The sequence below is a fragment of the Lissotriton vulgaris genome, chromosome 10 (genome assembly GCF_964263255.1).
Source record: "Lissotriton vulgaris chromosome 10, aLisVul1.2, whole genome shotgun sequence".
NCBI lineage: Eukaryota > Metazoa > Chordata > Amphibia > Caudata > Salamandridae > Lissotriton > Lissotriton vulgaris.
In genome coordinates this window covers 163482922-163508489 of record NC_141698.1, presented here as the reverse complement: position 1 = coordinate 163508489, position 25568 = coordinate 163482922, and positions in this window count along the sequence as shown.

Here is a 25568-nt window from a genome sequence, read left to right as displayed (position 1 = left end):
AACTCAGCTTAAAATTATAATGGTAAAAGCAGAGATAAACAGCTACTATGCCCAGAAAATCGTGGAAGAGTATCAGACTCATAAGAATGAGAGCTACGAATGTGGTGAATATAAGGTGGGCTATATCGCTGTTTGATATTATCAAAGCGCCTGGGAGCCAGATGACTATGATCCTCCTTGATGCTGAAAAGGTATTTAGTAAGGTGGCATGAAACTATCTATGGGGTATACTAGAAGCAAAGGAATTTGGCACATAAATGGATCACTAGTATTAAGGCAATGTATGTAGACCTGTATGCTAGACTCCAATTAATGTGCGAAGAATTGGGAAGCATAAAGGTGGCTAGAAGAACAAAACAGGGGTGTCCCTGCTCTCCTATTTTATTTGTCCTCTACATTAACCCATTCATTGAGGAACATTCTACATAACCAGGAAATAAAACCGGTCATTACAAATGGCCACGCAACGAAGATATTAGCATATGCAGACAACATTGCCATAGTAACAACCGACCCTGAAATCACAATGAAGGAGTTCGAAGCAATGGCTGGGGAATACGGATGTGGTACAGGATATTTACTGAATAAAGAGAAAACTCTGATAATATGTACAGAGAACATTGGTTATCTGGATATACGGCGAGTGGGTACAGCCACATATCAGCATTCCGTCCATCAATTGTTTCTTTGCGTATGTCACCCTAAGTGGGAAGGGTATGCCCAGACGTGGGTCCCGTGCTCACTACACCACTGGATTCAAACTAGCCTGGCTGATGAAGGTGATGCCTTGAAACCGGTCCCAGGATGCTTGTTTCCGGTCCAGGGAGGACCTGGTCTGGCAGTTTGGGCTGGACTGTTCCCTTTGGGCGCAGGGTGAAGACTGATTTGCATATGGCTGGGTCCAAACTGGAATGGCATGGTGAGCAAAAAAATCGATGGATTTAGGCCCAGATCTCTGTATTGGGGAGAATGTATGACATTGTTCTGCATTCTGTTTAACAATTGTTCTTTTTACATTTGTCACCCCGAGTGGGACGGGCAGGCCCAGACATGGGTCCTGTGCTCTGCATGCCACTGGAGTCAAGCTATCCTGCCTGATGAGGGCTGAAAGCCCGAAACCAGTCCTAGGATACTTGTTCCAGTCCAGGGAGGACCTGGCCTGGCAGTGCGGGCTGGACTGTTCCCATTGGGCGCATGGTCAAGACTGATTTACATATGACTGGGTCCAAACTGAAATGGCATGGTGAGCAAAATAACGATGGATTTAGACCCAGATCGCTGTACTTGGGTGAATGTATGACATTGTTCTGCATTCTGTCCATCAATTGTTCTTTTCGCTTTGACAACTACAGCTGAGCTGTTTTAAGAAAGTATGATTTAAGATGCTAAATCTAGAGTAAGACTCGAACGATTATGAAGATCCCAAACTATAGCAGATATACACCTCTGTGGCGATCGTCGTTCTAAGGATTGGATATATTTTTTATCAGAACAATTATGTTCTTTTTTTACATCTACAGCAGAATGTTTGTATACTTGATAGCTCCACTTCAAATGTCTACAAGAAATGAATTCTTCAACACACGTAGGGTGGCTGTGCCCTTAGAAAAAAATCCCCCTTCTGAAGGTAATCGGTTATACGGACTGCAAGATAAGAAACACCTATAATATCTTGCTGGACAGTATGCCGGATGATCTTGAGAAGACTGAAACAACCTGGGCAAGGAAACTTGACAATGCAGATGTTGATTTATATATGCCACTGGGCTAGCCTCAAAGATCTTCCTCTCAGCCAGTTTAAAGGTGCAGTATTACAGGACAATATTTAACTTGTACTTTACCCCGGGTATGTTGTTTGGGTGGGCCTAAAGGGAAGATGATAAGTGCCCCAGGTGTGGCGCTGGCCTTGCCGAGTTGGTTCATATGTTTTATAGCTACGATAAGCTATCACCTTTAAAAAATGGTCTAAAGCCATTCTGAGAGAAATTACTTTCAGGAAGGATCTGTCTCAGTCCTCCCTTGATGGTACTGGGCTATGACAATCGCAGTAGACGAAATACAACCCAGACCAACTTTGTCTTAATATCAGTCACATTCGCTAGACTGCTAATTGCAGCAAGATGGAAGGACCCAGAACCTCCCTTATTACAGGCCTGGCTCCTCGATTAATAGTTATATACAATCAAGAAAAAAGTTTAGCTAATTGTAAGGGTAGACAGGATAGGCGGTGGGGTCAAAAGAACTGGTCCCCTATGTCGAATTGGATGAATAGTGACAATAACTCAAGAGATTGGCTTGTCTCCGGTTTATTGCAGATTCTTAATTATTTAATAGCCAAAACATTTAGGGAGCATATGAAATAGAAGGCCTCTTTTATTCTTATTTATACTTAAACTCATATTTATGCTGATTTCTTTATATTTAAGTGGTATATAATGAATATATATATGAAATCTATGGATGTAGTGCTGTATTTATGCTCAAGATATGGTGCTATGCCTGTATTTTGGTATTGCCATAATGTATTTGATGTTAAGCTCTTCTCTGGGAGAAACATTTAATTAAATTAAAAAATAAAAATAGCTATATAAAATGTCAAAATACACAATATCAACAACACTAATATCACCAAAATATAACAATATACCATAACTCAATTTTATTTTAAACAAAAAATAAAATTAAACTCAACATATATAAATAAATAAATTGTCTAACTACATTGTTTAAATATTATAACATTAAAATGAACTTTTAACATATAAATACCATAGCTGCAATGCAACAGAAAATCAAAGACGAATACTGGTAGAAAATATACAGCTACCTTTGGAAAGTAAGTAAACCATTTAAATTAACATAGTTGAAAGGAACTTATTTTTAAAATGTTAAAATACGAATAACTAACCTGTTGGACCTGTCTTCCTTTGTGTGTTTTTTTTCCCCAAAGTTTCGCCTTCCTTCCTTCTGTTTTGCTGACTTCAATTTTGCTGGCTTTAGGTCTCTGCACACTTTACCATTGCTAACAAGTGCTAAAGTTCTTGTGGTCTCTCCTTCAAAGATGGTAACATTGGCTTACCTCCAATTGTCACATTTAATTTACTTGTAAGTCCCTAGTAAAGTGGTACTACATGTCCCCACAGCCTGTAAATTAAATGCTGCCATGCAGCCAATGGAAAATGTGAGCATGCCACTTAATATGACCCAGTATAGAAGGGAGTGTGACTCAAAAATATGCAGCCTTCTAGCGAGCACTCAAATAAAACCAGGGCTCACAAAGTGTACTTATCAAATGTCCTGAAGCTAAGACATGCTAGTTTTAAGGATGGGGATTCTCTCAAAAATATAATTATACACTGGATTAGACACAACCAGCAATGTTTGTTGGTTGTACGCTCAGACATAGTGAAAGCAGCGCTGCCACCCAGTGGGAATGGAAGTAATGACACCTTCACCCTCACAGTTAGCAATAAAGAAGTAGTAGATAGACTGATTGCTATGGAATTAAGATTTAGTCTATTCTTAGAACCCACAATAAAGTTCAAGTTACTAAGACCATTGATTGCCGAAGATTGACTACTGAGGAACCAGCAAACCCAAACAGCCAACAAACACAACATGACAACCCACAAGGCTGCAGACTGACTGAGCATGTCCAAGTTAGCTAGTACCCACACTAAAACGTTATCTTGCAATATGGGCTAAGAGTTGAAGGGAAACACAAATACAAGTCCGGAAAGGATAACAAACCAGGTAGTATAGAGCGAAGAAAGATAGAAGCCCAATAACAATATTAGCACTGAGGATGGACAAGAGATTACACTAAGCACACAGGGAATGACTGGCCCGGAAACCATATCCCTAGTGTCGTGGAATGTTACAGGATTAAGGCACAAGCTAAAGGACCCTAAATGGCACAAGCATGTCGATCAGTTCCAACTTTGCCTCTTCCAGGAGACTTGTCTATTGGATGCACCGTACAAGCTAGGTTTTAGACTTGGCACATTTTGCGGGGTCGTCCCCAAACCTTTTGCCTTCTTCCTCCTATTTTTTCTGACCTGTTTTTGTTGGCTTTAGGACTCTGGGCACTTTACCACTTCTGATCAGTTCTAAAGTGCCTATGCTCTCTGCATAAATTGTATTGGTGATTGGTTTATCCAAGATTGGCATATATGAGTTACTGATAAGTCCCTAGTAATGTGCACTCTGTGTGCCCAGGGCCTGTAAATCAAATGCTACTAGTGGGCCATGCAGCAATGATTGTGCCACCCACATGAGTAGCCCTGCAACCATGCCTCAGACCTTCCACTGTAGTGTCTGTGAGTGCAGTTTTAAACTGCTATGTTGACATGGCAAGTACTTGCCAGGCCCAAACCTTTCCTTTTATTGCATGTACGGTATCCCTAAGGGAGGCCCAAGGTAGCCCCGTGGCAGGGTACAGTGTATGTCCTGGTAGCGAAATACAGCCAATATCATTTTTCAGTATTGAAAGGCATATCTCTCCCAAAAGTTATCATTGGAGCTGCATTGTAACCTCTTCAAAGGTAACTTTCAATTGGGAAGAGATAGAGATTTGGAGTTTGAGTTCCCTAAACTCAGGATTTATAAACACATCTTTCTCTGAACGTGGTTTTTAAATTGTGTGTTTGAAAGTACCACTTTACTGGGCATGTTCTTGCTTTACCATTCTGTGCCTCTGCCTGCCTGTGGAATCCACATCTGATTTAAGGTGACAGTTGGGCTGTTTGTGCATTCACTATATACAGTCACACAGAGAGAGCTGAGGTGTGCCCTGCATCCTGATTGCCCATTACCGGGCTGATGGGCCTTCCTGATCTACAGTGTTGTCACTGACACCTGAATATGGCTGTGCCTGTCCTCACACAAAGCTGTCTCCACCCCATGTAGTGTGTCTGGAGTCAGATCAGGGGAAGGCAAGATCTGTGCACCATAAAGACTATCCTTTGAATTCTGCCCACTTCAAAAGTCGAAAGGAGTATAAGTATTAGAGCTGTGACCCCACATTTTTAGAACTATTCTGGATTAAGAGGAGATTCTGCCAAGAAGAAGAGCTGGAGAAGTTGTAGGAGGGGAACTGTCACTCTGCTTGTTTCTGTGTTGTGCTGACCTACTGTTGCTGCTTCTGTCTTGTGGAGTAAAAGGACTGGACTTTGCTTTTTTATCCTGCTTATGAAGGTTCTCCAAGGGCTTGTGTGTTCTTGCCTGCGGTTAAGTAGTCTCAGGGTCAGCAAAGACTTCATCTGTAACCCCTGAACTCCTCTGCTGGGAGTTCTGACCTGCCAAGTGGTGCCAATTCCAGTTCTGAGCCCTTTGAGGTGGCTTCTGCTGAAAGAAAGGAAGAAATCCCCGCACCAGTCCGCAGCACCTGATTTTCCCACCGCAAGCTTTGCAAGAGGTTGAAAAACCAATCCATCACCTCAGTGCGACCAAAAAATCAACGCATCACCTGTTCGCAGCTGGGAGAACTAACATGCATTCGGATTGTCTACACCTGTGCACCAATTCTACATTGACCGTGGCCTTCAGTAAGGAACCGAAGAAGCGTGTCCGGAGACACGACGCATCACCTCCCCTCGCAGTAATAAACCAGCACATCACCTCCTCTTGCAGTAATAAACCGACGCATCACCTCCTCTCACAGTAAGGAACAGACGCATCACCTCCTCCACATAGCAGTAAAGAACCGATGCATCACCTCCCCTGGGAGCAAGGAACTGACGCATCACCTTCCCAGCGAGTAAAGAACCGACCCATCACCCTCCCTGAGAGTAAGAACCCAGCGCATTGCTTTGCTTTTCTGGCCCGTCACCGCCCCTATGCTTGTTTTCGTCTTTGATTTTGACACATCCCAGGTTCTTTGTGGTATAAGTGACGCATCCATAGTTTTACATGGACCAACCTCTTTTAAATGTGATATCTTGATCTGTGTATGTTGGATTTTTGCAAATAAACGAAAAGGGGGAGAAAGAGGTCAGGCTTACAGATGATTCAGCCTCTTTACTTTAATGAATAACCAAGAGGAGTACCACTGTATTCAAAATGACTATCTTCCCAGTAATTCATATAGTTCTTTAAGAAAAGCAATACATTTTCTGAAAATAATCCTCACCCACCAAAGTTGTCCCATGGTGGCATGCTTCATCCTCTGGTTCTTCCTGCCGCAGCTGCGGGATGAGGCGTGCTACGACCAAAGGAGAAGTGGGAGCACTTTGTAGGGTATAGGTTATAAAGTTAATGGTAGTATAGGAGTGGAATGGTCAGATTAGTGGGTTAAAAAATACCTGGTTATGTGGAAAGTTAAATGTATATTTGATCCTATAGCTGGTATTGTTAAAAGGGGGAGATGAGAAACACACGTTAATGTGTGTGTTTCTCACAGTCAACATGTTTCAAGCCTATCCCTTAAGGCTTTTTCATAAGGACCAATCGAATGAGCCCAAGTACCACTCCTATTGCGAAAACCATTATCTCTATTCTAATCCCATTTACTTATTATTATTCTCCCTACATTAGCATTAATAGAATAGCTGGGTTTCGTTTTTCAGCAAGCAGGTGGCAAGCATGTCAGTTTCAAGCGGCCCTTTTGTTAACAACTGTGCAAATGCAGAAAGTTCCCTCCAAGGGAAAGATATATCATACTACTTAGATGCAGTAGCAACATGCGCACTAAAGAATTTCGGTTAGCGGCCATTTTAGAATCACCCTCGAGTTAATGGTTAACAAGACACATAGGCAAGCTTCATTCTTATTCCTAAATCTTTGGGTAATATATGTTATTTCCGCAGTACAATTTTAGTATGGTGTTAGTGGTTACATGAGAAGATTGCTTCCAAGCAAGTCTCTTTCACGAGTCCTTGCTCCAGGACCCTGATGACCAACCACTGGACTACTACAGTAGAAACAGAGAGACCCTTGTTAAAACCAACCATCCAAAAGAAATTGCAGAATCAGGGCCTCTAAACGATCCCATGCACAGGATAGTTCTGAAAGGAGGCCCAGTGGTCACTGTCAACCTTCAAAGTAGATTCCCTGCGATCTTTTTGGACTTCAGTGGATTCTGTACTGCAAATCACCAGGCATTGCAGTTTACAAATCCAAGACCGAAGCCATCACCATGAGCTTCTAGAGAGTGGAAGACTGATGAAGGAGAACCCTCACAAGAGATGGTATCAGTGGGGGAATCCATTCCTTTTCCACTGACATCTGCCTGAGGAATGGAATCAAGATATCCTTGGTGAAAAGAAAGTGACTGACAACAGTCATGCTGCTGACTGTGAGGAGGGGGAATCCATGCCAGAGGAGTCAAGCACCGCTGTGGAATTATATTCCGCATATACCCCTGCTGTGAGGCCCACATGTTCAAAAGTGTGATTATGCCCTGTGGCACGGGCTGTGCCCAGGTCGCACCTGGGCAAAGCCTGTGTCAAGGGTGGGCATGTCCACACCCGTCAGAGCCCAGAGGTGCACATCCCTCCTCTCTAACTTCTAGGTTCCGGTGATTCCATTTTTCGTTGCCATGAGGAAAAGGAAGATAAAGCAACCTGATCTCGGTGGAGAAATCATAACAACACGTTACTCCTTTCTTGTGAGAGCCGCAAATGTCTTATCCAAGGAAATTGAACTGACAGAATGGCAATTATCCCTCGAAGAGGTAAGAGGTGGGCAAATCACTAACACTGCACCAGGTACAGGAGCTCTAAGGGACTCCCCGCTAGACCGATTGACAATCAGATTGAACAAGAGCGTGTCTCTATTTCCCCGACTGAACCCCCAGTACAGGGAGAGATGGGAGGTGAAGGCAACTAAACTCCCAAAAGCGAAGAAGATACTCAAAATAGAGGCTCAGATCCAGTTGACCACTGGTGCGAATATGGACGAACTCTGCCTTAAACTGGGAACTCTACTGTTCTCTCACTTACAACTCTTTTTATCCCAGTTTCAATAAATAGACCAGAGCCTAGCTCAATTGATAAACAAAATGGTGCTACACAGAACACTCTGGCCTCTAATCTACGTGTTGGTTTAAACCCACATTCAAAATAATTTGTTCCAATTTTAGTACATGGTGGCAAGCCCAGAGCTGGGGGAGGGCCCATGGACTCCCACCATATAATTTTGCAAAAGGGGCCTGATATGCCACTATGGTCTGAACTGGGTAGAGGGGAGAGTCCAACCCACTTAGATCTGGACACTCAGTGTGCCTAATATTCCAGCTCAAATGTCTGCAACCTTAGGTGTAACCAATAATACTGATTCAGAAGGCACACCGGTACCCATTAGGGTAAACTCCCCCTTGACTTCAGGTATGGAAAGGAGGTCTAAGTGCAGGGAATTGACGGGTAGAGAAGACCACGCCATACGTAGGGGTCAAGCAAAACAAGGGAGACAGACACCTGTATTGCCACCCGCAGCCAGGCCATACGTTCTCATTCTGGTTACTTTCCCCGAGCTAAGGCAGTCTCAGTCTAAATCCACTGAGCAACGTATGGGGAAGGCCCTACACTGGTTCTCCAAGAGGGTGGACTCTCACTTGGGCATATTCTCATGTCTAGAAGAATCTCCTGGGTGAGGTCAGCTCCAAAATACATTGCTGGGATTGCAGTGTGGTTAATTTCGATACCCTTGGTCTAGTGGGAGATGTATTACATCAGGTTCCTATTGCTCCCTCCTTAGGATTCCACATATTTGCAATCCCCTAGGAATTCTTTTATAAACTACAAGATGGTCAGAACCCACTGTCAGGGAGAGTCAGTAATTCTGTTCCCCTCTATTACCATAGTACCCCCCTCCCCCCCAGACGGGGAGTGCTAGGCTTGTGACCAATAACAGGTTCACCCCATTAGAGAGTTTAGAGGAATGTGACAGACTGGTTAATAGTGGTAACAAAGCAGTAGAGGCGGGGGGAGGTAAGGGAACCTGCAGAAGGGAAGAAGGGTGAGGAGAAAGTGGGGTCTGATTTGATCAAGATAGTATCATGGAAGATGTAGCAGGCTTTAAGCGAAAAATGGACAATCAGGAGTGGTTAAGTGAGGTAATTAAATCAGATATTTTATGTTTCCAGGAAACCTGGGAAATGGGCTTCATTTCCCTGGATGTTTGCCGTTCCTACCAAACCCCACGATACCATTAAGGACTGGCAGAGCAAGAAGTGGGATTCTGACATAGATAGCTAATACCATTAAACTCAGAATTCTTACGTGATTTAATAACTCTCCCTATTCCCATTAATTGGTATGTGAGGGGCAAAGAGACTGGAATGTGATAATCATAAATTACTATAACAACTGTTTTGACGGTGATGTGTCACAGGTAGCATTATCACTGAAGATGGCGATAAATTATATTAGCTCCCATCACCCAAAGGCCATACATTTTATTTGGGTGGGAGATTTTAATGTGTGCAATTTCAAAAAATAGGGAAGGCGGTTTGCGGGTTAACAGATTGGGAAGGTGGCACAATTACCCACATTGACCATGGTGATTAGGGGAATGTGTTAAATAGGATGATGATTGGATGGAACTTGGAAATAATGAATGTGATGAATCATATCACAAATTCCATGGACAGGACTTATGGAAGTGTAGACATAAGGTCCACAATAGATTATATAAGAGCCTGATATACAATCACGGCTAGACTGTCTAACATGCAGGTGACCCTCTTGAGGTTTAGTGATCATGCCTCCCTGGACTGTGATTTTAAATGGGAAGGAAACTCCAAAAAGACGGCAGTAAAGTCACTAAGCCGATTTTAGGCCGATCCAACGGCTATATCATAAAATGGGATAGAGTGCATAAAGCTACTTTCCTCACTTTAGTGCTTACACACAAACAGGCAGATATTATGACCTGTACAGATCCTACTGCAATTCCAGCTCAGGTAACTTCAGCCTTTTTGGAGTTCTTGGCGAAAAGCAGAGAGCATATGACAAGGTCATACTCAAATAGGAAGCCTCCATCTGTACGGTGGTTTGAAGCAATTTGCACAAAGGCTTTATCTAATCGGCACATGGTCTTACGTAAGGTTCCCAGAGATATCTCCTTGGTGCAGAGCCTACGGGATACATACACAGAGGCTAGAGAGTTCAGGATAAGTCAGTTAAGGAAGGAAGCCTGTGCAGAGTTGAGAAGAGCAACTGAGAATAAGGACACTTGAGGGTTTTGGGAGGTATTGATGGCCCCATTCTTGCAAGAGGCTGCAAATCCCTCATTAGATTACATATTGAGAACGTGGAATGTGTGGCATATTTTCAAAGCATTTATTGAAACCCTCATGAGCCCTCTACCAGCATTGAGAGCAATGGCCGGGTGCAAAATGATCCGATCATAGAATTTATGGTGACAGAGATAAAGAGTGTCCTAGCTCATTGTAGCTCCCTGAAGGCCCATGGTCCAGATGGGGTTCCTGTAGACTTCTTTGTTGAGCCACCAGAATTACGGACCACACTACTGACAAATGTTTTTAACTCCATTGCAAAGACACGCGTCCCATAACTTGGAAGCAATCAATAATCCATCCTATTTACAAAAAGGTGAACAAGGCAAATCCAAAAAATTACAGGTTACTATCTTTGATTGACAGCACTGCCAAGTTGATGGTACGCCTATTACTCAATAGACTGGAGGAATGTGTAGTGGAAAGGAAACCTTTAACCGAAGCACAGTATGGCTTTAGAAAAGTAAAGGGGACCGTCAATCAATGTTGAAATTTGAGTATGGTGATTGCAAAATATACTGTGGCCAAGAAAAAGCCAACTTTTTATGGCCGTTATGGATCTCTCGGACACATTTGATTGTGTTGTTCATAGTAAATGATGGGCAATCATGGAGAGCATAGGAGTGGACCCACCTATTATCCTATTTATAAGGCAGCTCTATTCAAGGGCTACGACGTGTGTACATTTCGTCAGGGAGGGGGAGTGAACAAAACTCTTTGGTGTAGAACAGGGTGTGAGACAGGGGTGCACCCTCGCTCCATCCCAGTATGTGTGTATTTTTTATGCTTCAGATATGATTCAAAATTAAATGTTACTGACTGTCTGACTGGCTGACTGCCAACATGCAAGTTCTCACTAGACTGACACTGCAACGTAAAATTACATTGAAAACTATATAACTGTAGCAGGAGAAAATTAAGTCCTAACTTACCGGTCAAGCCAGTTAGACTTCATGTGAAATGATGCATCCAAAATTTTCATAAAACCAGCACTCTTACAGACCCAACTGGACGTAAGCTAGGGAGATTATAACATAACATTATGAAAAATCAGGCAATATTCAGATTATTGTGCTGAATAATTAAAGAGAAGGCAGGGAACGCCAGATATTTCCTGCTTTGCTTCTAAATAGATATGAACTGTTGGATGGAGTAACTTCACTCCATCCTGTAGATGAGTATGCTTAGGGACAGGAGTTCTTTCTCCCTGCTAAAATCCTTGAATCCCATCTGAACTCACACCTGAGTGCTTACCTGAGGGACCACCAGATTCTGGATGGCTCCCAACATGGGTTCAGACGGGCACACAGTACGGAGACCGCTCTCACCATGGTGTTGGATAATATTCGAGTTCAGGTGGATGCAGGGCATACCACTCTCCTTATCTTACTCGACCTCACCGTCGCTTTTGACACCCTGTCTCCTTTGAGACTGGTGGAGCGTCTCAAGGAGATAGGGGTTGGCCGCCGGGCCCTGGACCTTCTTGCCTCATTCCTTAGTCAGCGGTCTCAAATCGTTAGATTGGGCAATTTTTACTCTGAGCCCTCTCCCCTTGTTTGCGGAGTGCCTCAGGGCTCCTCCTTGAGCCCCACCCTCTTTAATATTTATGTAGCCCCGCTGGCAAGGGTAGTGAAATCATTTGGACTGGAGGTGTTGTCTTATGTGGATGACACGCAGATCATGGTCTCTATCACACAAAAGATCAGGGATTCCGCGCAAAACTTTAAAGACTGTATGACAGCTATTTCATCATGGATGGTTCAAAATTACCTTAAATTAAATGGTGAGAAGACAGAATTCTTGATTTTTGAGGACAACTCTGACATCTGGTCGAGCGAGTGGTGGCCCAATTCTTTGGGCACCTGTCCCATCCTTGTTTCCCATGGGAAAAATCTTGGAGTGGTGGTTGATGACTGCCTTTCCATGTCTCATCAGGTTTCCAGAACAGTGCCCACTTGTTTTGGACTTATTCGAGTCATAAGAACAATTTCCCAGTTTTTGTCACTTGAAGCTCGTAAAAAGTGGTTGTGGCCCTAATATTGGCCAGGCTGGACTACTGCACTGCCCTTTACCTGGGTATTAACAAGGATCAGGTGCGCCGCCTTCAGCTGGTACAAAATGCCGCTGCAAGGCTGGTGCTGAATCTTCCCAAACGCTACTCGGACTCATCTGCTCTCTGTTCGCTGCACTGGCTCCCGGTGGACCGTAGAGTCTTGTTTAAGACCCTATGCCTCACCCACAATGCATACTATGGACATAGCCCAAGCGGGCATCAAGAATATCTTCCATACCTACGCTCCTTCTAGGAACCTCAGGTCAGCTAATAAAAATCTGCCTGTGGTTCCCAGATACAAAAAGATGAGATGGGGTGGAAGAGCCTTTTCACAGGCTGCTGCCAATGCGTGGATTCTCTCCCTGTTTCCCTCTCGGGTCAACAAGCTCACTCAATCTTTCGTAAGACCCTCAAGACCTGGCTGTTTCCTGCAAGACGGATTTGAGTATGTATGCTGGTTGGGCCTGTAGGCTTGTCTGTCCATAGCGCCTTGATGCCCTTGGGCTTAGTCCGCGCTATACAAATTTCCTTTCATTCATTCATTCGTTCTAAAACTTAGTATGATAAGTTGAAATATACATGGCTTTATGTTCTTTTAAAGATCATTCTTTAGATATATTTTTGAAGGATAACAATGTTGTTATGTTCTAAGAAACCTGGCCACAAGAGAACCCAATTGTGAAATGGTTTACATGCCTAAATTGTACAGACCACCTGAGGGGTGGGGGGCTTACTTTAGTTTCACTCAAAAATGTCCACTGATGTAACCAAAATTGTGGTGGACACCCACTGGATGTTATCCTATATAATAAAATTTAAAGTTCAATATGAAATAATTAAAACTATGCTTTTGAAAAAATGTCTACATGTGTAAATTTGTTCTATCAAACGTGTTATAAGTTTTGAAAAAAACTGATAGGGTGATTGAGAGAACTAAAGATGTCTATCCAGACACAAAAATTATAATTACATGTGATTTTGACTAACAATTATCTGCTTGTATGACTGATTAATTTTTTGGAAGACGTTTTGGAAATCTGTTATGTTCCATCTACCATTTTTCCTGGTTGCTGGGTTACACAGGGTGATGAACAAAAGTGAAGCTGAGTGGAAAGAACTGGGGTGGTTATTGAATAGAAGGTTTGTATTTGATTCTTCAGGTAGGCAACCCTTCAGTACAGGCCGCCAGTTATTACTCAATTGATTATGCTATTGCTTTAGCGTACTAATTTGCTCTTTATGACAACTTTAAGGTTTTAGCTTTTAAGAGTAGCGATCATTGGCCTAATTCTAATCACTGTGCTTCACCGAAAGCTTAGAGATTTTTATAAGATGTAGCATACCTTAATCTACTATGTTACTGTGAAAGAAAGTTCTATCACATATCACAATTCATTCATTCTTTATCCACAAAATTCACTTAATTATTTACAAATAAGTACAACCCCATTCACATTTATTTCGACACTTAACAACGTACCAAAAACTATTGGAGGCTTGGGGACACGCACGCTGTGATCCCAATAGTGCAAAGTGAGTCAATCGATATAAGTGCTCCCTATTGAAAGGAATGCGCATGTGAACGTTTTTTTCAAATATGAAAATAAAAACTTGAAAAGAAGCGGGCAAATCAATATTTAAAGCCAGTTCAATTATTATGAGAGAATTGTAGATGGTAATAAGATCAGGCCTCCAGTTATTACTCAATTGATTATGCTATTGCTTTAGCGTACTAATTTGCTCTTTATGACAACTTTAAGGTTTTAGCTTTTAAGAGTAGCGATCATTGGCCTAATTCTAATCACTGTGCTTCACCAAAAGCTTAGAGATTTTTATAAGATGTAGCATACCTTAATCTACTATGTTACTGTGAAAGAAAGTTCTATCACATATCACAATTCATTCGTTCTTTATCCACATAATTCACTTAATTGTTTACAAATAAGTACAAGCCCATTCACATTTATTTAGACACTTAACAACGTACCAAAAACTATTGGAGGCTTGGGGACACGCACGCTGTGATCCCAATAGTGCAAAGTGAGTCAATCGATATAAGTGCTCCCTATTGAAAGGAATGCGCATGTGAAAGTTTTTTTCAAACATGAAAATAAAAACTTGAAAAGAGGCGGGCAAATCAATATTTAAAGACCAGTTCAATTATTATGAGAGAATTGTAGATGGTAATAAGATCTATGATATTTAGACCCACAATGCTTCATTGACGAAGATGGATCCTTTTAGGCAATGGTTTTAAAAGTTTGGTGTTCAGGTTCAATTTTCTTGATCATATGACTGTCTGTGCGTTTCGACGTCAATTGTTTTAAGGGTCTCTTTAGAACAGGGCTGGTGAAAAATCCTTGAAAGGGATCGGGAAAAGTAGATCATTAGACCATTTAGAAGTTATCTCTTTGAGGTGACTATAACCTGTATTAAATGACCTACAGATTCTTTAAGAGGACCTTCCTTTCAAGGGGTATAATTGTGACTCCTCTATTTCAGTTTACTGAAAAGTAAAATAAAGTGGAGTGACCACAATATAGACAGAGTATACATAGTTGGAATCCCAGCTTCTGGCCCTCCTGCATGGGTGCCCCTCCATCTAAGTCACCCTCGGTCAAAAGCCTGGGCATCTACATCAGTGAAGACCTTTCCTTGAAGAAACAGGTGGGAGCAGTTGTATCCTCCAGTTTTTTCCAGCTGAAAAAAATCAAAAAAATTGCATGTTTCTTTTCTTCTGCCGCTCTCACTCAGATCGTTATCTCCTTGGTCCTATCCAGATTGGACTTCTCCAATAGTCTCTATCTTGGGCTCCAAAAAGGAGAGCTTAGACGCCTCCAGTTGGTTCAGAATCAAGCAGCCAGACTGCTTCCGAACATCCCCAGAAGGCAATCAGTTAGACCTGGCTTGAAACATTTACACTGGTTGCCGGTGGAGCAACGCGTGGCCTTTAAAGTGGGCTGCATTTTATTCAAATCCCTACATGACATTGGCCCCCAATTCATTAGAGATCTATTCCAAAGATACAGCCCCCCCTGCTATCTCCGGTCCACCCATAAATCCCTCTTGATTGTTCCTCCGTACAAAAGGAAACGTCTCGGAGGCAGCTGCTTTGACCATCTTGCAGCTGCCTTCTGGAACTCTCTCCCCCCTCATCTAAAACTAAGTGACAATCTCCTTAGTTTCAGACATCTTCTGAAGACCTGGCTCTTTTCCCAGACACATCATTGAGCTGCTTCCTACTTTCAAACGACTGACGCGCCCTGTTCCTTCCTACAGCGCCATGAAGCCTCCGGGCGTACGAGCGCTCAATAAATGACAGTTAATATTAACATTAACATTAACAATTATATGTGGAAGAATGTTGCTATTGGGGAGAATGTAGTTGCCACAGAAAGTAGTTCTAATGGTTCATATAGGATTTTGTAATGGCACAGTGCTTTTGGTAGATCAGTTTATCACTACACTGATAGAAGGACCACCATTTGCATTCCAAATGTTTACAAGGACGTTTGGACATTTAGGGAGGGACAGAACCAAGTTGTTGAAGGGCAAATATGGCATTGAACGATGAGTTTAACAGGAATTGATTAATCAAAAGCATCAGAAATCCAAATGTTAAAGGCAGATGTGCTGACATCAAGATCTGTGCAAAAGGGAGTCGTAACTATAGCAAGGAATAGGATAACTTTCTCTGGAGGAATGGAAAAGACTATAAATTGGATTTTAGGTTGTGCACTAGGAAGAGATAAAGACATTTCTAAGTGATTGATCAAAACAAGAGGGTAAGTGTGGCAATCATAAATTATGTTGAGTGATACAGAAGAAGGTAGATCAAGGGTGTGTCCCCAGGGGTGAGTAGAGCCATTGATATACTGTGTAATGATGAACTGTAAACAACAGTCAATCAGAAAATTTGCATATGTGTCAGAAGGGTTCGATATGGAGACTAAAGACATGGAGACTGAAGTCCCGAAACATGAGAAAGTTATTATATTAGATGCACAGTAGAGAAATATTCTCAGGATGGGCATGTTAAACTTTACTTCTATGTGTTGGGGGTCAGTACACTAGAAATGTTTTTTATGGTAATTTTTGGGTGAGACACTTAATGTGATATAAAGAAGCTCTTTTTCAGAGAATTTCAAGTTTATGACTTTGCGGTGCAGTATCACTTAGAAGGCAAATAATTCTACTGATCATTTATCAAGGAATCTCTTGCCACCAATAACACTTAAATGTCATCAAGTAAACAGGAGAGAAGAAAACTTTCAGTTGGTGACACAAGGTGCCTGCCTCAAGGCATTATTGTTGACTGACATTGCGGAAATCCATTGAAATCTCCACCCTCCAGCAGAGACAACACACAAGCAGAGAGACTAAAAACAACAAAAATGGAGAATGGAGAAATGGAGAAACTCCACCCCCAATGGCCACCAATGAGAGCAGTCATTACAATTTCATGTTTTTTCACCGTCCTCATAGACAGTCACTTGCAGGTAGGGTGCTTTCTAATGTCTCTATTTTCTTGTTTTCTGCAGGTTGCCTTTCTCTGGTTATTTGCTGCCCCTGAACTGAAGGGGTTTGGGTAGGGCACAGTGGCAAACCTTATGTTGAATCGTGCAGAAATGCAGGTGTTCCCCGAAGCGTGCTTGTATTTCTATGTTTCACCTAAAATTTTGAGGACCTGTATAGGAATGTCATCAAATATCTGATGCGAGAATCATTTGTGATTGCCTAAACGCACTCTCCAGTGAGGAGGGTCTCACCTGTGCACTGTGCAGTAACATGTCAGGTTGGCTCTTGGGTTTCCCTCTGGGTCAGGCCCTCTACGTAGGCTGTCGGTATGCGCCTGATATGTGTCATGAAGAAGGTGAAACCATTGACACACGTGCATCTAATTTTTTTGGGGTGACTGCATATAGGTTAATATGGACCAGAGTAGAGAAGTTGAATTTACTTCTGGCTTCATAAATTGGAATCTACATGGGAGTGTTGCTGTTCTTTCTCTTCTTGCTGTATCCTGTTAATAGGCGAGTTTGCCCTTTATTTCATTGATTTGGCATTTCTGAGCTTGTGGCTGGCACTGCGATGCAAGTTGGTGTCGGGGCACGTCTCTAGTTCCTCTTATACGAGAAGACTTTGCTCTAAGCATAAGATCTCTAAGAATGGCATAAGGATAACAGTTCTTCCTCCTCTTGCTCTGTTTCACCCTTGTGGACATGAGTCATGCCGCCTATGGATGTGTCTATTCCCATTGAACCAGTTGAACTAATGGAACAGTCATTGGCTCCTATGTCTGTTTTGCAGCTTCAAACTCTAAAGCACCTTGTCAAGCAGTTCTGTGTGCGTGAATGTCTCTTCCGGCTGTCCTTGTAGACCCTAAAATGGAATGACACTCTGGACCACCGAGTACAAATGAAGTTGATTCTGAGGGTAAACATAAGAGTGATGAAGTGCTGACTGAGGTTGGGACTCATATCCAGGACAACTAGTGACTTTGCTTCAAGCTCCTTCTACTTTTGAGGCTCTGGCACAAGTTCAGGATACATTTCGACTTTGCTAGCCTTTCTATCAACCTAGTTTACTTCTTCTGTTTAGCATACACTCCCTGACAATTAAAGAATGGCAGTTGTTATCAAGAAGAGGGGAGGGTGATCAATAGATCCGCAGGGCACTCGTTACCACTCAAGCAAGTGGAAGGTCCAGTGTCAGCCTGTGCCCCCAACAAGTCAATGTAAACAAAAAGGGTAGCTGAACCGTTCCTGGTAGAGAAGAAGCTGTGTCTTCTATCATAATCGTCCACAGGCCCCACTGTCTCCCCACTGCTATAACTACCACCACAACATCATACACCAAGAAGGCACATGAGCCTTACAACTGACGAGGGTACTCAGAACCAATACACTCCAGTTTGATCGCTGATAAAGTGCCATTTCCGATACTACACCACCTCCAGTGTCAAGATGGGGACACCACACCTCGTATCAACCATGACAATACACAACTTGGACATACCCATAGTCCTCATGCCACCATAAATCCATTAGATCATGACTTTTGGCTCCTTTACTCATGACAGATAAATTATAGGGCCAGGGCCCATACTCAACCGTCATTGTTATTTATATACTTACTGATATGCCTTATGAGTTTACTGACCGCCCACTTATAAAGAATACATTCAGGGCACAGCCCCTCCACCGTTGTCTTCTCACAAATCTTGTGCTCTTGCAGATTACCCGAGCACATACGCTCATATCTGCATAGCCCTAATGTGGTTACATATGGTGATCCGGTGTGTACTAATATTTTACCTTTCCAAGATGGCGACCGCGGTGAGCACCCTCACTATATGGCCAACATACGAAGACTATTGCACCACGCCGCCAAAGGCAACATCAAGTAACCCACATCAGCCTTACATATATTGGTACAGATGCACCTAGCACTTATACTATTGAACTCAATAATTCTATCCCAGTATCCGAGAATTCACTCGAGTACGCTGGATGTATCCTTACCATTCCAATATGGCGGAAGCAATACAGAGACGCATCACGTGACCCCCGCCGATGGGCGGAGCATTGCGGGGCTCCATGAGCACGAAAGAGTTGATATGGCGGGCACCGCCGAGCTCTACCGTCTATCCGAGCTCGGCGGTGACGGGTAGGTCACTGAGCAGGAACACGGGCTGACGGAGGTAAGGCGACCCTTGGTATTGTAATGGCGTGCCCGTCCATGACGCATGCCTCCCTGTTTTTGCCCGTGACCATAGACCAAAACATAGACTGTATTATGGGGTAGTTCTATTTTAACCGGCATGGTTCGTTGATGACGGGTCCATCCTTGACCGATGCCCCCGAGGTACCGCTCTTTGGCCCTAGATTTGAATGGGGGTTGTTCCACTTGAATCCGCCCTGTCTGTCTCTCTAAGCCTATACTTTTGTTCCCCCACAGCTACATCTTATGGCTCTCCCCCGAGGTTCTATTACCGCCAAACACTCATGCGGTAATAAATCCCCGACCTTTAGGTGAGCTGGATGTGTGCTTGCCCCTATAGTTCACCATTACCGGACTAGCACGCCCTATAAATCAATGTGCACCACAATAGATGTTCCTCATTATACTGCTACTTTTAACTGGTTTTATATTCTTGTTTTTAATTTTAGAGCACTCTCATAGACACAATTGGTTGGTGTAATGTGCTCACTGCACGCTGCCATCTGGCAGCTTTAGTTCACCATAGCTAGTAGACAAATGTTTTTTCCACACTAGCATGACACCCTGTGTGTGACTTTGGCGTGATCACACTTGAGTTATTTGCTATGTCTTAATGCAATTAACCTTGTTTACATGATTTTTATTCTCCAATCCAGGCAGAGGATGTTACTACAGAGGTAATTTAAACAGATAGTGCTTGCATTTACACACATGACACCTGCATGTTGTTGAATGACTGCATAGTACATATTTTCTAGGTCCTGAAGAATCGCGGAAAATTCCTTATGCGAGAAACATGTTGACCATGTTAATATCCAACTTCACCGAGTCCCACCACACTTAACTTGGTGGTACTTAGGAAGTTGTTTGCACGGTTTTAACCGTAGAGGGAGACCCCCAGAATAAAGTAGTACTTTTTGGTACCCACTACTACATTTTAATCACCTTTTAGTTCTCTTACTCCATTGCCCACATACCCGCACTTCACCATAAGGCTGTTGGAAGAAAAGATCTCCGCCAAAGAGCCCCTCTTTGAGGTGAGCCCGTCGGGGATTGCACCGCCTCCCCGACGAGGAGCAACGCCGATGATGAAGCATGACACCCATTCGGGTGTGTGAGGCAAATATTTCCAACAAAATGGATGCCCAAGGGTGCCACATACGCACCCATGGTCACGCCTAATACACAGCTTCTTCTCTACCAGGAACGGTTCAGCTACCCTTTTTGTTTAAATTAAAGAATGGCCCCAGACTCAGAGAAACCTGTGGTTTGAAAAAGCTGTAATCTCTGCTGGACTTTGCAGGAATTTCCTGTTACTTTTTAAGATTTATTTATTTTTTCACAATTTGGTAAGATACATGAATGTGGATACCACTGCCTCAGACCCAGATGATAATGAAGTAATTGCTTCTTTAAAGAGGGTTCATTCTGCCAACATGTTTCCTCAGAGAGCTGGGACCTAAGATAATTACACCTCTCAACCGAACAAGTCAATGCTGTCACTGCATCCTACTTCCACACCCTGAATATGTTGACAAAGATCTTCAAATGGCTCCCAAGCAACACTAGAAAAACTGTCACTCACGCCCTAGTCACCAGCAAGATGGACTAGGGGAACACCCTCTGGACCAGGATCACTAAGCAACTCACCTGAAGTCTACAAACCATAAAGACCTGGCAACCAGACTCATTCTCAACCTCCTACGCAGAACTCACATCACACCACACCTCAAGGAGCTCCACTGGCTCCAGATACACAGGCATGTTTGTTTTAAAATCCTCACACACACAGACTCAAGGCATTAAACAACTTAAGCCCCACCATCCAGAACAGCTGCATGCCCGTCTACTAGCCACCCAGACACATCTGATCCGCAGAACTTCTACTTAAACACATGTCACACATAAAAAGAACCAGATCAGGAGGATGGGTGTTCTCTTACATCACTCCTAAAGTAGGAATGGCTTCCCACTCCACATTAGAGCCTCCTTCTGAATTTCGCATTTAGCTGAAAACCTTGCTTTTCAATTAACCAACCTACCACAGGCTGGGATAGGCGTACACACCTGCTCAGTGCTAGGATACTACAGCGGGTGATAGTGTGCTTTACAAATACACATCACATAACAGACCCTCTCAAGAAACCTGTCTTACAAAAGTGTATGGGGTATCTCCTATTCAAAAGGGGATACATCCAGTTTAAATGGAGGAATGTACTGTTTCTTCCAAGTCTCCATGTCTGTGGGTGCGTTTTACCCAATCATCAGTCTAAAGGGGTAAATTAATTCATCAGGAATGTGGCACTTCTCATAGTGTCTCTCCGTAAACAGATCTTTAATTGAGCCATGTTACTACCTGCCTTCCTTCGATCTGATGTATCCAGATTTCCATGTACCAGTGGATCCCTATTTTCATGTGCTTATTCATGTTGAAATAAAAAATGAATGACATTTACAAATCCTGTAGGGCACTTCCTGTTCCAAGCCCATCACATCAGAATGAGGTAGGCTTCAAGAGCTCTTATGCAGTCTACTGTATATGAGAGTACAGATGCATTCATACCTGGATGAAAGACTGGGAAACATTGCATGTATTCCCCTTGCTCTCTTGCACGCGACCTGGGTTTGCAATGTGCTTTAGGTTTTTACTTGGATGCTGAAACAGAAGAACTACAACATGATTTCGTACCGTCAGAGAGAATTTTCTGAAGCACAATCTCATTAATTGTGTATTTCCACCACCTTCCAGGGAAGTGAAGATGGGCTCACTTAAGAGCACTTATGACTCTGGAGAGGATTCAGATCCATCAATTGCTGCACTCTCAAGGGGCTATGACATCCTCTGCCTTTGTGGTGGTCTAGGATATATTCCATCTCCATCCTAAAATACGGCATATCCTATATTACTCGGACCCGGGCTACAGGACTATAATCTTATCATTCTAGGTCCCCATCATTCCTTGAGGGTTTCTCTCCAGTGCTTGTTAGTGAAGTCCCATCTCTACGCAAGATACAGCTTAGTCCTCCTCTTCCTGTGACTCTCTCCTGGTTTTAAAAGTTCTTAGTTCGATTTTTGCATCTTGATAACAATGAGGCTCGAATGGCCTATGTACCCGGTGCTGTTTAGTTGTCCATTCATCAGGTGTCCTGCTTATAACTGATGACATGGAAAGTCAGTGGTTAGGTGCCTTTTATTTGAGGATGCTCAGAGAGGTGGCAGCTGCCTTACAACTGTCTACTCTTTAGGCACATATGCAGAATTACCGAGGTTCCTACACCAGGTGCGAGGTTCAAAAGTCTTTTGCGCTGGTCTGTATATATATATATATATATATATATATATATATATATATCCAAACAGCCCCTTCGTGAAAAAAGAGCAGAAGCCTCAGCTGGGGACAACAAGGGGGTCATTTATTTTCTCGGAATTCGGCGAATGCATTTCGGCATAACAATGCCTTCCTCAGCGCCACAAGAATTCAGGAGGTTCATCATCAATGCGCTTACATAATCCTGCTGCCTATAACGGCCCAGTGACCCAAGCTCCGCCCACGATGTGATCAGCCCACCGGTTGCAGTTCTTGGCGAAGTCCTTGACTGCAACTCCCAGGATGCAGCACAGAGCTCCCAGGTAGGTACTTGCATGGAATGTCAACCCAGTGGTCGGGAGGGTGGCAGGAGTAGCCAAAGATGAAGTCTGTATCCCCTGCTTGCAATAAAAACAATGTGCCTCCTTGGGTCCCCAAACCGCTTTAACCCCTTAGCACAGGTCCAAATGTCAGCGGGGGTGTCAATGTCAAAGCACGCCGCCCAAGACGAAGAACAATGTCCTCGCCACCGCGTTGTTTTTTCCTGCACAGCGAGGCGGGCCCGGGCCTTACCAATCCTTAGTATACACAACGCCGAAGCAGCGCCAGAAGGGTCCAGGCCAACTTGAAAAGCGGGAGCTTCCAAATGCGTATCTGGCAACACGCAGCAAATGTCCGAACAGCCCCTTCATGAAAAAAGAGCAGAAGCCTCAGCTGGGGACAACAAGGGGGTCATTTATTTTCTCGGAATTCGGCGAATGCATTTCGGCATAACAATGCCTTCCTCAGCGCCACAAGAATTCAGGAGGTTCATCATCAATGCGCTTCCATAATCCTGCTGCCTATAACGGCCCAGTGACCCAGGCTCCGCCCACTATGTGATCAGCCCACCTGTTGCAGTTCTTGGCGTAGTCCTTGACTGCAACTCCCAGGATGCAGCACAGAGCTCCCAGGTAGGTACTTGCATGGAATGTCAACCCAGTGGTCGGGCGGGTGGCAGGAGTAGCCAAAGATAAAATACGGCATATCCTGTATTACTCGGACTATAATCTTATCATTCTAGGTCCCCATCATTCCTTGAGGGTTTTTCTCCACTGCTTGTTAGTGAAGTCCCCTCTCTACGCAAGATACAGCTTAGTCCTCCTCTTCCTGTGACTCTCTCCTGGTTTTAAAAGTTGTTAGTTCGATTTTTACATCTTGATAACAATGAGGCTTGAATGACCTATGTACCCGGTGCTGTTTAGTTGTCCATTCCTGTCCGTCAATCAGGTGTCCTGGTTATAACTGATGACCTGAAAAGTCATCAGTTAGGTGTCTTTTATTTGAGGAGGCTCAGAGAGGTGGCAGCTGCCTTACAACTGTCTACTCTTTAGGCACATATGCAGAATTACCGAGGTTCCTACACCAGGTACGAGGTTCAAAAGTCTTTTGCGCTGGTCTGTAAATATATATATATATATATATATATATATATATATATATATATATATATATATATATATATATATATATATATATATATATATATATATATATATAGGACCTTCTAGCTGTTGATTTTGACTTGGGTTTGGCCAACTCTTCTTTCCATGTGCAGTTGGCAGCTATAAGAATGTTTAAGGAACATTGGGCGAGTTTGCCCTCTATTGAGGAGTATGCTTCTTGTCTGAGGAAGGAATTTGAATTGGCACACCCTACAGTTTGTCTTGTAGTGCCGTCAAGGTATCTTCCTTGGATCCTTTGGGAATTGATATGCACTCTTTTGAGCCACTGGAGGAGGTTCCTCTCAAGTTCTTACATGGAAGGTGGATTTTTTTAGTTGTCATCACTTCAGCTAAGTACCTAGGGGAGTTTGGGATTCTTCTGTGTCAGAGAGCAGTATTTACTTTTTGTTCCTGAGTTGTTGGTACCGGAGACTTCCACCACCTTCAGGCCTACGATCACGCCATGTTTTCACATTATTCAGACTAGAGTTACCAACAATTGCTCATCTGTGTTCTGGTATGACTGTCCAGTACATTTCATTGGCAACTGATCAGTTTGTAGTAGTTGGCTTGGACCAAAGCATTCGGTAAGACAGATATTCTTGTTGCTTTCAATAGCCTTGTAAGTACAGTGATAATCAACCTTCAGCTACTGTCCGCGATTGGATTCTATCAGCCATTCCTTTAGTGTGGGCAGGATATGGGGTTCTTCTGTTTTACCAGGGAGATGGAAGCCTCCTAGGAACAATGTAAAGGAGTGTTGTTGTCCAATACCTGTAAAAGTGTATCTAGGGCTTTCTTTCATTCTTTGGTTTCACATTATAAGGTGGATGTTGCAGTGTCTTTCATAGCCTGGCTACTCGCCAGTGACTACCCCACACATGTAGTTTAGTAGAACATGTCTTTATTCATCTGCATGTAACCGTGAACTCAACATTCTAAACATGTATTCAGTTCACTACGCTCTAACACTCGCAGAGTCCATCAGGAGCCAAAACGGTTCCGTCATTGTCAACTCACATTACACAACATCTCACCCTCTGTTAAATAAAAAATTAAAAATATTTACAAACATATATACAATCATAGTTCTTCAATGAGTCTTTGTGGAACTCTGATCAGACGTCCTGATCATGTTGTCGTAAACTGGGGACAGTCGGTAGAAGTGTCTATGATCTGCGTTGGTGATGTACGAATGACAGTAATCAAGCGGTTTTCAATTGTCCTTTCAGACCCAGTCTCTGTATTGACATAAATGCCTGATGAATGATGAGCCACATGTTAGAAGTGTGAGGGATCTCGCATCATGGACTTCCCAGGACGTTGGGTAGTCACCATGTGTCCTTTGCTGGTCACAACATGAAAGAGCTCAGCATCGAAGAGAGCATACGATTTTCTTTTCCTAGCACTCGATCTCCTCCACTTAAAGTAATGTCTTCTGCATGTCGGTGCTTGTCTGCGTAGGCCTTAATTTTCCTTTTAAGAAGCAAGGGCAATCATAGACCCCAACGTTCAATGTGAGGATGCACCTTTGCCTTTAGATTGGCAAAGATGGTCAACAATGCTTGATGATCTATCACAAGCGTGAAAGGCTTTCCATATAAGAATAAAATGCAATATTCGGGGAAACATGGCGCCCGCCAGCTGAGCGGTAGCGCACGTCCTATGCTAGCGTCTCTCTCCTGGTTTGGAGCCATTCTTGATGTGTGCCGAGCCTTGTAGTTCCACCTCACCTTTTTTCTCCTAAAGCGGATCCTTTGTGG